We start from the raw sequence: 14,261 nt of genomic DNA, 5'->3' as shown, positions 1-14,261 counted from the left end.
ATTCAAATCTTATTCTCACGATCCCTATGCCAGTGATGTGTAGGGGATTGTAGTATATCTCTAGAGATACAATTTAAATCTTTAAGAGTCTTCCAGTTCATTACCTTCTGTATATTTGTGACACTCTGTTGTGCATCAATACACCTGTGACCATTTGTGTTGCCCTTCTCTGTATACATTCAGTATAAAAAAGAAAGCAAACGAGATGAGAATAAGCAAGCGATATGGAATGAGACACGCATAGCACACGTCTTAGCAGCTACTTCCAGAATGGTAGAACATGCGTAGCATGTGTTTTATGATGCCAGGTGGGTATGATCACGTGACGTCAGTTTCCGGTCCGAAACGCCAGTGCAGTGATGCATTTTACTGGAAGTGAGACACTCACAGTGATGGAATCTCATGGCTGTTTGGAATGGGTTCCACACATGAGCAGTATTGTAGAACTGATTGCATGAGCGGTTTGTATGCAATCTTCCTTATAGACTGATTGCGCTTCCTCACTGTTCTACTAATCAACCGAAGCCCACCACCAACTCGGACGGCCATCCTGATTTAGGTTTTCTGTGATTTCCCTAAATCGCTCCAGGCAAATGCCGGGATGGTTCCTTTGAAAGGGCACAGCCGACTTCCTTTCCCATCCTTCCCTAATCCGATGAGACCGATGACCTCGCTGTTTAGTCTCTTCCCCCAAACAACCCAACTCCACCACCAACTTGACCCACAACTGTGATCATTCCTTTTCATATCCCTACGAAGTTTCACACCCAGGCATTTGTATGAGTTGATCGATTCCAACAGACTCATTGATATTATAGTCATAGGATACTTCATATTTTCGTTTGGTTAAGTGCACAGTCTTCCATTCCTGAACATTTAAAGCAAGTTTCCAATCTTTGCATCATTTTGAAATCTTATCAAGAGCTGACTAAATGTTTATGCAGCTTCTTTCAGAAAGTACTTCATCACAGAGCAGCAAAGATCCCAACAAACTTCCCTGTGGTACACCAGCTACTTTTACATCTGACAATGACTCTTCTTCCAAGATAACATGCTGTGTCCTCCCTACCAAAAAGTCCTCAATCCAGTTTCAAGTTTTGCTTGGAACCCCATATGATCCAACGTTTGACAATAAAGGTAAGTGTGATACTGAGTCAAATGCTTTTCAGAAATCAAGAAATATTGCATACATCTGATTTTCGGAATTCATGCTGGTTGACATTCTGTTAAAAATACTTCATTATGCTTGAGCTCAGAATTCAAATATTCTACAACATATCGACATCAAGGTTATTGGACAGTAGTTTTGTGGATCATCTCTACTACCCTCCTTGTAGATGGGTGTGACCTGTGCTTTTCTCCAAGAACTGTGCACCATTTTTTTTCGAGGAATCTACAACAGATTATAGGTAGAAGAGGGGCTAACTCAGGAGCAAATTCAGTGTAGGATCTGAGGGATTTTGTCGGGCCCTGGAGGTTTGTTCAGTTTTGGAGGTTTGTTCAGTTTTGATGACTTCAGTTATTTAGAATGAGTCTTTCATTCTAGAAATATCCCCCAGGCTGTGGCTAAGCCATGTCTCCGCAATATCCTTTCTTCCAAGAGTGCTAGTTCTGCAAGGTTCACGGGAGAGCTTCTGTGAAGTTTGGAAGGTAGGAGACAAGGTACTGGCGGAATTAAAGCTGTGAGGACGGGACGTGAGTCGTGCTTGGGTAGCTCAGTGGTAGAGCACTTGCCCACAAAAGGCAAAGGTCCCGAGTTCGAGTCTCGGTCCAACACATAGTTTTAATCTGCCGGGAAGTTTCACTCCAGTTATTTCACAACACCACTGAGACTAATACTTACTTCACTCGTCTTTTCAGTGGTACTACGATTAAATTGGAGCAACTCTGGTGTTTTCCTTTGTAAAGAAACATTTGAAAATGGAGTTAAGCATTTAAGCTTTTCAGAATGAGATTTTCACTCTGCAGCGGAGTGTGCGTTGCCAGGAAGTTTCATTTAAGCTTTTGCTTTGCTGTCCTCAATTTCATTTCCTGTGTCACTCACTGGGGACAGGACACTATCTTTAACCCCACTAACAGCCTTTACGTATGACCAGAATTTCTTTGGGTTTTCTGAAATGTCTATCGTGAAAAATCCAAAACTGATCTTTCCAACATTTACTACAAACCATATATTTTAAATCAGCACCAACATACTCGCGGTAGATATGATTTAAGTAATTGTCATCTTGTCTGAGAATATTTAAAAAATATAGATAATCTATGACTAATTGATTAGGTGTTTTAGAATATGTCAGAGCTAAATAAAAGCAATCTATTTCATTATGTCTATCTCAAGTCAAATATACTGTAACTACACTCTTACTTTCAAGAACGAAATCGTTGAATACCATAAGTGATTAAGTTGGGATTGATCCAATGATATAAATCATCATTATTCTCAATAAAAGTAGTAATCGTCTCATCATATCATGTTCAACTTTTTTACACATATTCATAAATTCTCGATATTTTGGCTGGTCTAAAATTTTAGAATGAAGTTACAAGTGATTTATATTATTTCAGTTCACTCATGCAGGAGCTAGAATATAACTATCAAACATTAATGTTGTTTTACCACAACCACTTTGGCCTATTATGGCATATTAAATTGAAGTAGGTAAAGACTTACTGTCTTTATTTATTGATCTCGTCTCTGGATGAGTTCCTAAACAGTTTTCATTTAATTGAATTAATTTTTAATAATATTAAATGAGTCACCTATTTCAATTAAGTTGTAGTCACCTGTTCAAAAAAAATTTACTGTACCTATACGAGAAAGTTTTGATAATGTTGTACTAGCTGATTTTTATGCAACATTTGTAACTACAAATATTACACAGAAAATAATAAATTATATTGTGAAGAAACGACAGAAATTGGCCAATATAGTTTGAAAAGCTTGGAAAAAATTATTCATTCAAAAAAGCATAATGTACACATAAAAGCAGATGAAATTTTAAATAGAATTATTATTGAGAGTGGGGTAAAATTATATATGGATATAAAATATAGTATTGGAAGTGCACTTGGATTTAGTAACCAAATTATTCAAGCTGATAAAATCTGTTGCTAACGATATTCCATATGATTGTTCCATTCGAATTAATGAATATAAATTTTAAACATACTAATCATTTTCACTGAGAAACTAATATCGTAGCTTAGGTCAAGTTTAATGCTGAATTTGGTGGACTGCTAATTCATGAACCATATTATCCTGTTTATATTCCAATTTTTGATACTATACAGGATTTAGAAATTACTATAAGTGATGAAAATGAGAATTTAATTGAATTCAGTGGAGCTTGTTTGACAGTTATATTGGAAGTGTCTTAATATAATGTTATTCATTAATAAATAATGAACAAAATAGGGAGCCATCAGTTCTACTCATTCCTTGTGATTGAGAAAAGGAAAAATAATCTAAATACTCCAAACATGTATACTGAGGTTAATATTGATGATGGATGGGTACATCCTAACCACGCTCAATTATACATGAGCTTTAAAAATCTCAAAGGTGATTGATCAGACAACCAAAAATATGATGGAAAATTCAATAAAAAATTAATTGATGACTATGTGGTAGAGCAATTTGAATTTATAACCATGAAGAAAGGAAACAATACAATACAAGACTAAACAGCCTTTAATTTCATCAACAATTTTGTTATGTTTAATTTCATCTCTTGCTGATAAAATAAGTATGGAATGACATATATTTAATAATGGAAAAATAAAGAGTAAGAAAAATGAAGTGATTTATCCACTTGGAATACTTGGTGGCTTCTTTAAACCTATAAATAAATTTTATGAGGAGGTCATTTCACATACGCTAATCAGAAGGGTCATTAAACAGCCATGTAAAAGACCATGGGTCACTAAGGGGATGAAACTAGCTTGTAAAGAAAAGGGAAACGTATGTTTTATCAAAAAGAAGTAGAGACCCTGCAGCAGTGTACTACAAAAACTTTTCAAAATTACTAAGAAAGGTCATTAAAATATCAAGAAACATATATATGATGACAGAAATCAGTACGTCTGACAACATAGTTAAAGCAATATAGAATATAGTGAAGCAAGGGACAGAGCAATTGACAACAGAAGAGAATAACATTCTATTGAACTGAAAGGAGGTGTTATAAATGAGAAGTCACAGATATCAAAAAGCAGTAACTCTCAATAAATTACATCATATAAGTCCACCACCAACTTTTACTTCTGAAATTAAGAGTCTCAAGGATAAAAGCTCTTCTCGTTGTGATGGTTTTTCCAATAGAGTACTAAAGATTTGTTCCCACGTAATAAGTCTGGTACTGTCCAAAATATGTAATGCATCACTGACTCAAGGCATTTTTCCACAGTGACAAAAATATATTATTGTTAAACCCCTCTTTGAGAAAGGTTATAAGAGAGACATCAGTAACTACTGACCTATTTCACTGCTGACAGCATTTTCCAAAATTTTTGAGAAGGTGATGTATTCTAGAATAATATCTCACCTTGGCAACAATAATATCCTCAGCAAATCACAGTTTGGGTTTCAGAAGGGTTGCTCTACTGAGAATGCCATTTACATGTCCACACACCAGATATTACAAGCATTAATTAACAAAATAGCACCAGTAGGTATTTTCTGTGACCTTTCTAAGGAATTTGATCATGGGAATCATAGTATACTCCTACATAAATTTACGTTTTATGCGACAGATGGTATAGCAAACGAATGGATCATGTCATATCTAACCAAAACAATGGAGAAAGCCGTACTTGTTAGTAATTCAACAAACAGAATCCAGGGACATAATTTTGGCTAGGGAGAAATCACGTATGGAGTTCCCCAAGGCTCACTATTAGGTCCACTACTGTTTCTCATATATGTAAATGATCTACCATCTAATGTACAACAAGCAGAATTAGTTCTTTTTGCAGATGACACCAGTATTGTAACCACTCCCAATATAAGATGTTTGGACAACATGATTGTGGAGTAACAGTGATTGATATAAAATTAACTTAGTATATAGGAAACAGTCTCAATCGCGTTTTTTATTTATTTAGTGCCAACTGGTTTCAGCCCATCGCAGGGGGCATCTTCAGGGTGAACATACTGTGAAATTACAATATATATCTTAGACAAAACTAATGACAACCATCTTATAAGAGTGGTGTCACCCTGAATATCACAAACACACATTATATTCAGTTCTGCACCTCTAGGGGTACTGCACCTGTGATAAGTGTAACACATGGTGATGAAATAATACATAGGGGGCAAATTTAAAATTCTTAGGTGTCCATATTAATGAGAATTTAACTTGGAGGAAACACATGCACTTAGAATTATAACAAATTTTGGGGAAAGAGAAATCAGTAGGTTGTGATATTTTGCTTATTTTCATTCAGTAATGTGATATGGAATAATGTTCTGGGGCAACCCATCTTTAAGAAAGAAGGTCTTCATTGCCCAAAAACATGCTCTAAGAATAATATATGGTACTCACATGCGATTATCTTGTAGAGATTTGTTTAAGGAGTTAGGCGTTCAGACTACTGCTTCACAGTATATTTATTCCCTCATGAAGACTGTTGTAAAAAATCCACTACGGTTCAAATGGATCAATGCGGTACATGTTTACAATACTAGAAGAAAAAATTACATTCATTACTTAACATTAAGGCTGTCTTTAGCACAGGATGAGGTGCACAACACAGCAAAAAAATGTTTGAGCACTTATACAGTGATATAAAATGTCTAACAGACAGCAAGGGTAAATTTGAAAATAAATTGAAAAAGTTTCTCCTCCACAACTCCTTCTATTCTGTAGAAGAATATCAATTTTTGTAATGTGTAAAAGGTGGTTGGTGGTAATTGCTAACTCAATCTGATCATATTGTCTCCATTTTTGGGGAAAAAATAATTATGGTATGGTGATGTTTAAAGTACAAATTAATTTGCAATATGAATGTAAAATGACTCATTCCACATCACGACAATTTATCATGAACATGAATGTAACAATGTAACTGACTAAATTACTGTAGTTCTTACTAGGACTTCAAGTGCTGCAGATTCTAGTCTTAGATTGGCTGATTCTAAAGATGCTAGAACTAAAATAAAAGATATATTAATAAATAAAGGGAAAACCCTGGTACAAGCTATGGAAATTCGTGATACTATTGTTAAATATGAACCGGAATTATAAGCTTGAACAATGAGATAGTATAATGAAAAATCCTTATTTTCCTATATCTTTTTTCGAACTTTCAACAGTTGAGGTAGTAGGAGTAAGAGGAAACAGAAATTTTGAGTTAGATATTACGGATTACTATAATTTAATAGAGTTTAATATGCCCGCTTTTATTTAGGTTGTGTTTCAAAGTAATAGAAAAATAATCAGTTGCTTGATTCTTGATTATATGATCACATTAAACTTCAGAATGTCTATACTAAAAATGGAAGGAATGAAATATTTCCTCAAGAAATATGGAATCTGAATCCACCAAATAATTATTAGGAGAGATATGACAGATTTCTTTATTTTAAACGAGTTACACAATTGAAGAGCGATTAGATTCAAGTCCATTTAATATTATAAGGGGACTATCCTATTATCTGATTAACATGACTTGCAGAAAGAATATTATTATATTTGGAAGACTACTATGAAATCATGTGCAACATTCAACGATTAAATACCGAAGGACACAATCGCGTACATAATTATATATGGAGAGACAAATCTCACATTTAATGCACAACTCAGAATATTGATTGAAAGTTGTAAACTGAAGAACTGAGTATCTAATGATATCTAGTATTATTCATTATCACCTTTCTGAATGGATCTTTTAATGGAGATTATGTTTCCACTTTTAATTTTTAAAATCGGTAATCGTTTAGTGGAAAATCGATCTACTTGGAATATTGTTGTCAACTCAACAGCTGTCAATGAGTAGTAGACTCGTGACAGGAAATGAGATACAGATAACGCCATGGCAGTCGTGAGATAACACAGAACACTCGGCTCATGCTGAATGAGATATAAAATTAAAGCACCCTTTTCTGTCTAGCATCAGAAGCTCAGTGCTTTAGGTGAGCAGATTCGAACCATGTAATCTTTCCTCGGGACATTTTGTGATTAAAAATCCTGCTCAACACTCAGTATTTTTTTTAAACATTCCTGGACAGTGTGGCCCTGGATTTCTCTGTATGAGACAGGGATTTTTCCTGAAACAAAAGCAGTACTTTGAGTAGTAAATTTTCAACTAAATTTTTTTATTTGTTATGTTAACATTATTTACAATTTTTTAATCATTTAGAAGAAGATTATGTTAGGAATGAAAAAACATAAAAATAATGATAATTAATTTTCAAACCTCTAATTATTAATTAATTCTAGTGCACTCAAAATTGATATGGATTTTTATATAGTAGTAGTAAGTTAGTATGTTGAGCACAGTTGGCATAGTTTTATTGCACACTTTTTAGACTAATTAAATTAGTAAATAATTTTGAGTGATTTTATTTAAGAATGTAGTAAGGTTTATAAAATAAAATTAATTTCATGAATGTGTCGAAAAAAGGGTATGCAAGAGCACTGTGCTCAACATACCCACTTCCTATTGTCCTTCTCTTCCCTACCGTGCCCAGCACTCCCTGGCAGCCAGCCACTTCTAGCCCTCTCCAATCACTGCAGGCATGTCTGCATCAACTGGAAAGGATCAAAGGCTTGTGCATGAAGAACTTTACGCACAGCAAGTGTGTGGAGTGTGAGAAACAACTGTGATTGCCTGGTGCCTGGATCCCTAAGAGCCGCCTACTGAAATGACAACCACAAAGTAATTTTAATCAGGGCATTCAACCACAACCCATTGGAGTTGGCTATGATAGAACAGTTTTCAAACTGGTGTAAGGAAGCATGATCAATTACATTTAATCGATTAGCCATAATTATTCTGATAATCAATTTTGAATATAAACGTTGGCCTAAGTTGGAACATTTCGTGTCGACTGTGTTGTTTGTTCCATTCACAGTTGTTGCCAACTTCAGCAATCTACCAGTAGAGGTCCTTGTAGCACGGTGAGATGTAGTGTTGTGTGTGTTAATACAGAAATAAATAAAGCAACAAGTGTGTTTGAGCACGAACGATTTTAAGCTGTACTTTCACAAAACATTGTTATTTCTGTTGTAATTTGTGGTACAGCTGCTGATCAGTTCTAGATCCATGAACAGGTGTGTTTTCAGCACTGGACAGCTATATTAGTAAACATTTCTCCTTTTACATACCAGTGCCACATATAGTAAATATGTTAATTTGCTTACATCATTTACTCAAGTTCAATTTAAATGGATGAAACAGGTAACTGTTGTTTTTCACAGTGTGAGGCTGCCTGATTGGATGATGCCCAAAAGCCATTTATAAATGTTAAAAAATTTTGTTGTCAGTAGAGCGAGCTAAGTTAAATCATGACACCAAAGAAATCGAGGGTACTATGAAAATATTCTGAGAAATGTGATTAAGGTTTATTTAAATGTAAGCTGTGTTTCAAGACTACGAAATACAACAAATCTGATGACCCATTTGAAATTTAACAATGCATCTGTAAAAGATTATAATGCAAGGATTCAGATTCCCCATTCCTATTATGTTGTGAACTATGAAATACAACAAATAACAGAAAAAATTACTGCTTAGTCAACTACATTTCAGTGAAACTAAAATAAAAATATTTATTATAAGTTTAAAAAATTACTACAAACAAGGTATTATTGTTTTTCATATAAATCAGAATGTAACTGCTAAAACAAATTATCATTACGCAGCCTTTTCGAAATGTAAAGTTGGATTTCAACATGCAAAAACGGTGATGTCACTTTGGCCAACACTCTCGTGGCATCACTGAAGCTGTGTGTAAACTATTTATTTTTATTTATTTATTTGTCCATAGACCATTTAGTACAACAGTATCAGACATGTCAGAAACTTTACACAAATAATATATACAAATAAAACATTAACAGAATAGGATAGAATAAGGAATGGATTGGCCAGGTAGTCAGTCCTGACATAACCAAAGGAACCAGCGCAGCATTCACCAATTAAAATAAGGAAATCAAACTTCATTGTGTTTCTGTTTCCTCCTACTGTGGCACCTAGTTTTGTTTTGTGAGAAAACTCTCTAATTCTAAAATTGTGTATGCTTTGTTTCATTTATGTTTTGGCTCACGTACACTGTGTTTTGTGTGTTTCCATGCTACAGTACAGAAAGTACACAGTTCATTCTTGTTTTTGCTACAAAATATATTCTTAGTTGACCACAACAGGTTGTGGGGACATGATTAATAACACCTCTGCCAAGAGGGAAAAATACCTCTCTGGCGCCCAGCAACAGTGTATTGTGTGGGCTCTGTTTGGATTAGTAGTGACAGAAGTGAACTGGGGTAAGCCCAGACACACATACTCGCCCCAGCACCTCTTACAATAACAGAGCTCTTGTTTTGCCTCAGGTGTATTTACTGTATGCCTGATATTTTCAGAATTTTCCATCTCTCGGACTGTGGATTGTTCTTGTCCATTTTCCCCCACTTTAGTACGTTCCGCCTATGACGTTGTGAGTGTCTACATTCCTGCCTGAACAAGAGCTTCAGACGGACATTTTGTCCAGTATGCACGATGTTCCTACCAAACCCATGATGTTTCAAGTGCTTTCTGTGCAACAGACTGTCCTATGCCCCAATTTGTTTTCCATGCCCACGTACACTGTGCCCACCGTGTCATGTTTGTCAACAAGTCTGCCACCCGCTTCGCAACAGTTGGCATAGCCAAGTTAAATTATAGCTAACGACGCTTCTGCTGTGCCTACCAGGCCAGATTTCAGTAGGTCGACTCTGTTCGCACTCTGGCCAACACTGTGCCTACAACCTTGCTACTACTTGTCTACTTTTCGTTCAACATTCAAGTTACCACAATTCCTCGCTGATCAACTCGCCATGTAGTTTACCGTCAATGAGCGCATCGTGATCGTACATGAAATAATATATGACAGTACTAAATTCGTCACTCTCCTGAGTCACCTTGGGGAGCTTTGATTTGATTAGTGACTAATTAGTGGGGAGATTTGATTAGTGACTAATTTTTCACCTCACCTGTAGCAAATAAGTATGACACAGCCAAGCAGATGCTGCTCCTGTGTCTATCATGGACACTGGGACAACAGCTCAGACAGGTTATTTATGAGGAAGTCACTGACGACACCACTCTTTCACAGCTATGGAACGGCCTCCAATCTCTGATGGATACGAATGTAATGCCTGACCAGACTTTATGGACTTCACGGGTTGATGTAAAAACCCGACTTGTGGATAGAATACACGCCATTGCCCAGCACTGACAAAGCATCAAACACCCAGCTAAAATACACAAATTGCTGACTTAGAGCCACCTCGCCATGCGATCTGCCACGACATTGCCGAGGCCGACCAACACTCTGACTCTATCAGAGATACCATTGCCAGCAGCCACGAGGGACAACGACCTTCACGTGTTGATACAGGGCCTCACATGCCAACCCATCTGCGCCTCCACCCTCCTGCTGGTTTCACTCTTAGTTTGGGGATGTGATGAGCAACTGCCAGCCACCTCCTATGTTCCCAGACTCCAACAGTGGCCCGCATAAGTGCAGTGGGGTGCTCTCATCAGTCAAGCAGTCTCCATGCACAGAATGTGTGAGACATACAAACACCACAGCCACGACCTCCTGGCTGTCGCTTCTATGTATCTGACACCACAACACAAATATATATACTTGCTGACACAATTTGTGACATAAGCATCACGCCCCCGCCGCCTCCTACTGTCATGTCACATGTTCAACCTCAAACTGCAAACAGGACTACAATTGCTATGTGTGACAAAACATACCCTCTCCAATGCTCGTACGCATCACGATAACGACGACCTTCATTGGCATTTAGCTCAGCCACTACTTCATTGCTGGATGAATGGCTCGATCTCACCAATTTACGATGTCGCGCACCCCCAACTACATCAATTCTACCTATGAGACATTGGCACCACTCTTTCTCCTGACCCAGCCACGGTGCACCTCACAGGCCAACTCAGCCACCTCACTGGATATCACAGACAAGGTTAGTGAAGTGCCGCTTTCAACTACTATGCATGTTCAACTACTGTGCATGTGGCCATCGGACAATTGACATGCCACGCTCACATATCCCTCTCCCTCTTATGCACAGTGCTATCCATTACGGAACTATACAACAGATCATCACCACCCCAGGTCCATCTGTTTAACACCAACTGCAACGCCTACCTTCACACAAACTACATGCTGCAAAGGCTGCTGTAGATGAACTATTAAAAGCAGGGATCATTCGCCCCTCTGATAGTGCTTGGGTGTCACACATTAAATTCGTCCTAAAGAAAGACAGTACTTGAATTTTCTGTAGTGATTACAGAGCGTTAAACTTGTGCACCGTAATTAATAGTTAACATACAAGACCTTATGCTCTCTCTCGGGGGTGCATCGCATTTCAGTGTGGACAACTGTAAGAAAGAGTGCTAATAAATTCCTGTGATTGAAGAGGACGTTCTGCAGACTGCTATCATTATGTCATTCAGCCACTCCGAATTTCAGTTCATGCCGTATGAAGTCGAAAACGCAGAACGAAATTGGCAGCGTTTTATCGATGGTATCCTGCTCAAAGTGCCCTTCTGTTACGCATATCTGGATGATGTAATCATTTTCTCCACCACACCATGTGCGCCACTTCAAACTAGTTTTCGACGTGTTTGCACAGACCAAAGTGATCATTAACGATGCCAAGTGTCTGTTGCGACTTCGCTGATGCCAACCATATCCTCCCCACACCCGAAAAACTGGACCAAATCGAACTGTTATCACCACCTGCATAAGATTACAAATTACTCTCTCTCTCTCTTAAGGATGATAAACTTCTACTAACGCTACCTTCCTAATTCTGTTGATACCCTTCTATTGTTAATGGAGGTAGTGTTGGGCAATAATAAAAAAATCAAGTGCTGGCTCGAGTGGACCCCATATATCCAACAAGCATTCGACAACATCAAAGATGACCTTGTCAAGGCTACTGATTTAGCCCCCCTTTCTTCTGATGCTCACCTTTCAATCACCATACATGCAAGCAACTATGCTATTGGGGGTGTTCTACTACAGGAACTTGGGGGTGTTAACCTCACTGAAACTGTCTAATTCCCAATGAAAATGGTCCACCTTTGGCTGTGAATTGCTTGCAGTGTATGAAGCCCTACATTACTTTCAGGATGACATTGGAGGCAAATCGTTCAGAATTTACACAGATCACTGTCCTCTTGCGGATGAAATCAAAAACCCATCAATTGGTTCTGACTGCTAGGCTCTTCTACCGCCTGGACTACATCACCCAATTTACTTCCAATGTCAGACACCTTAAGGGTGAGGAAAATGTTCTGCTGAGCATTTGCCTAAAATATCCATGACCACATGATGCACAGATTATGACCAAGTTGCTAATGCCCAATCCCAAGACCTGCAGATCATTGACCTACTCCATGACTCCAAATACCAGACTAAGCTTCCAACACCACCGATTTCCAGACTCTAATAAATGTGTAGTGTGCGATGTCTCCCAGAAGAGTATCAGCTCAGTCACACCTGGCCTTTTCCAGTAAACTGTGGTTGACCTCCTGCACTATCTTTCACAATCTGGAATTCGATCACTGGTCAAACCTGTAACCAAATGGTTTGTCTGTAAGGTGGCTATAATTTCACACCTTACAAGCACTCAACTACGTACTTTGCTATGATTTACAACCGGAATTAGGTATCATTTGATAGGTTGTACATAGTATATTCAAATATATAAAGAAGACTGACATTATCAAGTACACCTTGTAAATAGTTGTTAACGCTTAGTTCATGGAAGGTGACGGAGTGTCTTTATTATCAAAACAGTGTTATGAATGACTACCTATACTAGTCTTGGTTGGAACGCCAGTGGAAATGAAACGGCAGGTGTAACTCAGGCCCTGGGTGGAAAAGCCCGCACAGGTGTGTTGGTCCTGCTTAACACAGGAAGTAACCCAAGACGGTCGGTCGGGGCACCTGAGCGCTGAAGCGCAATAGAGTGGCGACTGGCCGGTTTTGTAGCTAGGCCGGAAGGATAACCAGAAACTAAAGATTTTGGACACAGTAGAGAGAAACAAAGCAGCGGTACTTCGGAAATCACGCAGGCTGGGTTATTTCCAAGGATTTTTACTCTGAGAAGCGTACCATTGTATGAATTCCTAATTAACGGGGATAGGTATTTCCTCGCAAACTTTCCGCACTGGACGACAAAAGACTAAAATATGGTTGGTCGCCGTTCGGAAGAATCTGTAGAGAGGGAAAATACTCCGTGGTTTCGAGAATATGATTTGCCTTCTGCAGCTACGAGTGAGGGGAGCTGAGCTTTGCTACAAAGCCAGCTGTGGAGAAAAAGGGTCTTCCATTTTGGGCGTCGGTGTTTGACGGTCGCTTAGTATCAGCTTTTGTTAGTACAGACGAACTTGCTATCTTTTCCTCTCGTGAGATTTTATAGTTAAAACGGTAGGACACTGTACTGTTGCGAAATTACACGATTCTGGACTTCGCCTCCGGGTACGAAGTCGTCACTGAGTGTGCATCTTTCAGTGATTGGGAGCACTTCTTCTGTCAATACTCTCGTAGAGACGTCATCTGAATTCCGTCCTTGGGGCTGAGAGTTCGCGTTTCTTGTCTGTAGAACACAGAAAGGAGAAGACAGTATTAGATTATGCTAGTCAGAGAACCGCCTTCTGCTGTCCTTGTGTTTGAAAGAGTTTTTATTTCGTGGCTGGAGTTCTTCCATCGTCGCAGACATGTATGAGAACCATCACTCCGACGCAACGGACGCGGAACATATGATGATATTGCTAACTGCTTCGGGTTATTAGGGCTATAAAGTTAAACAGCTGTGATCATATAACTTTTATTTCCATTGAGGTTGCACACGACTGTAGATCACCTTTGAAAGTAGTGTCTTCTAGTGTTTGGTACGTATATTATGTCAGTCATCTCCCGTTATTTATATTAGATCGCGTAGCCATAAAAAGGAGCAGATTTGGGGAATTGATCAATCATATTAGTTAGGAAATTTATTTGTATCTCTTTATGTCAA

At 38.1% G+C, this 14,261-nt stretch overlaps 1 non-coding gene across 1 annotated transcript; it reads left to right on the top strand.

Annotated features, from left to right (window-relative positions):
* The first annotated feature begins 1,704 nt into the window (after positions 1-1,704).
* Trnal-caa (transfer RNA leucine (anticodon CAA)) lies at positions 1,705-1,778 on the top strand. The gene has a single exon. It is a non-coding gene; the product is annotated as a tRNA-Leu (tRNA).
* The last annotated feature ends 12,483 nt before the right edge of the window (positions 1,779-14,261 follow it).

Source organism: Schistocerca nitens, chromosome 6 (genome assembly GCF_023898315.1).
Source record: "Schistocerca nitens isolate TAMUIC-IGC-003100 chromosome 6, iqSchNite1.1, whole genome shotgun sequence".
NCBI classification, from domain to species: domain Eukaryota; kingdom Metazoa; phylum Arthropoda; class Insecta; order Orthoptera; family Acrididae; genus Schistocerca; species Schistocerca nitens.
Note: the sequence above shows the minus strand (reverse complement) of the source record. Positions and strands in the feature narration are given on the sequence as shown.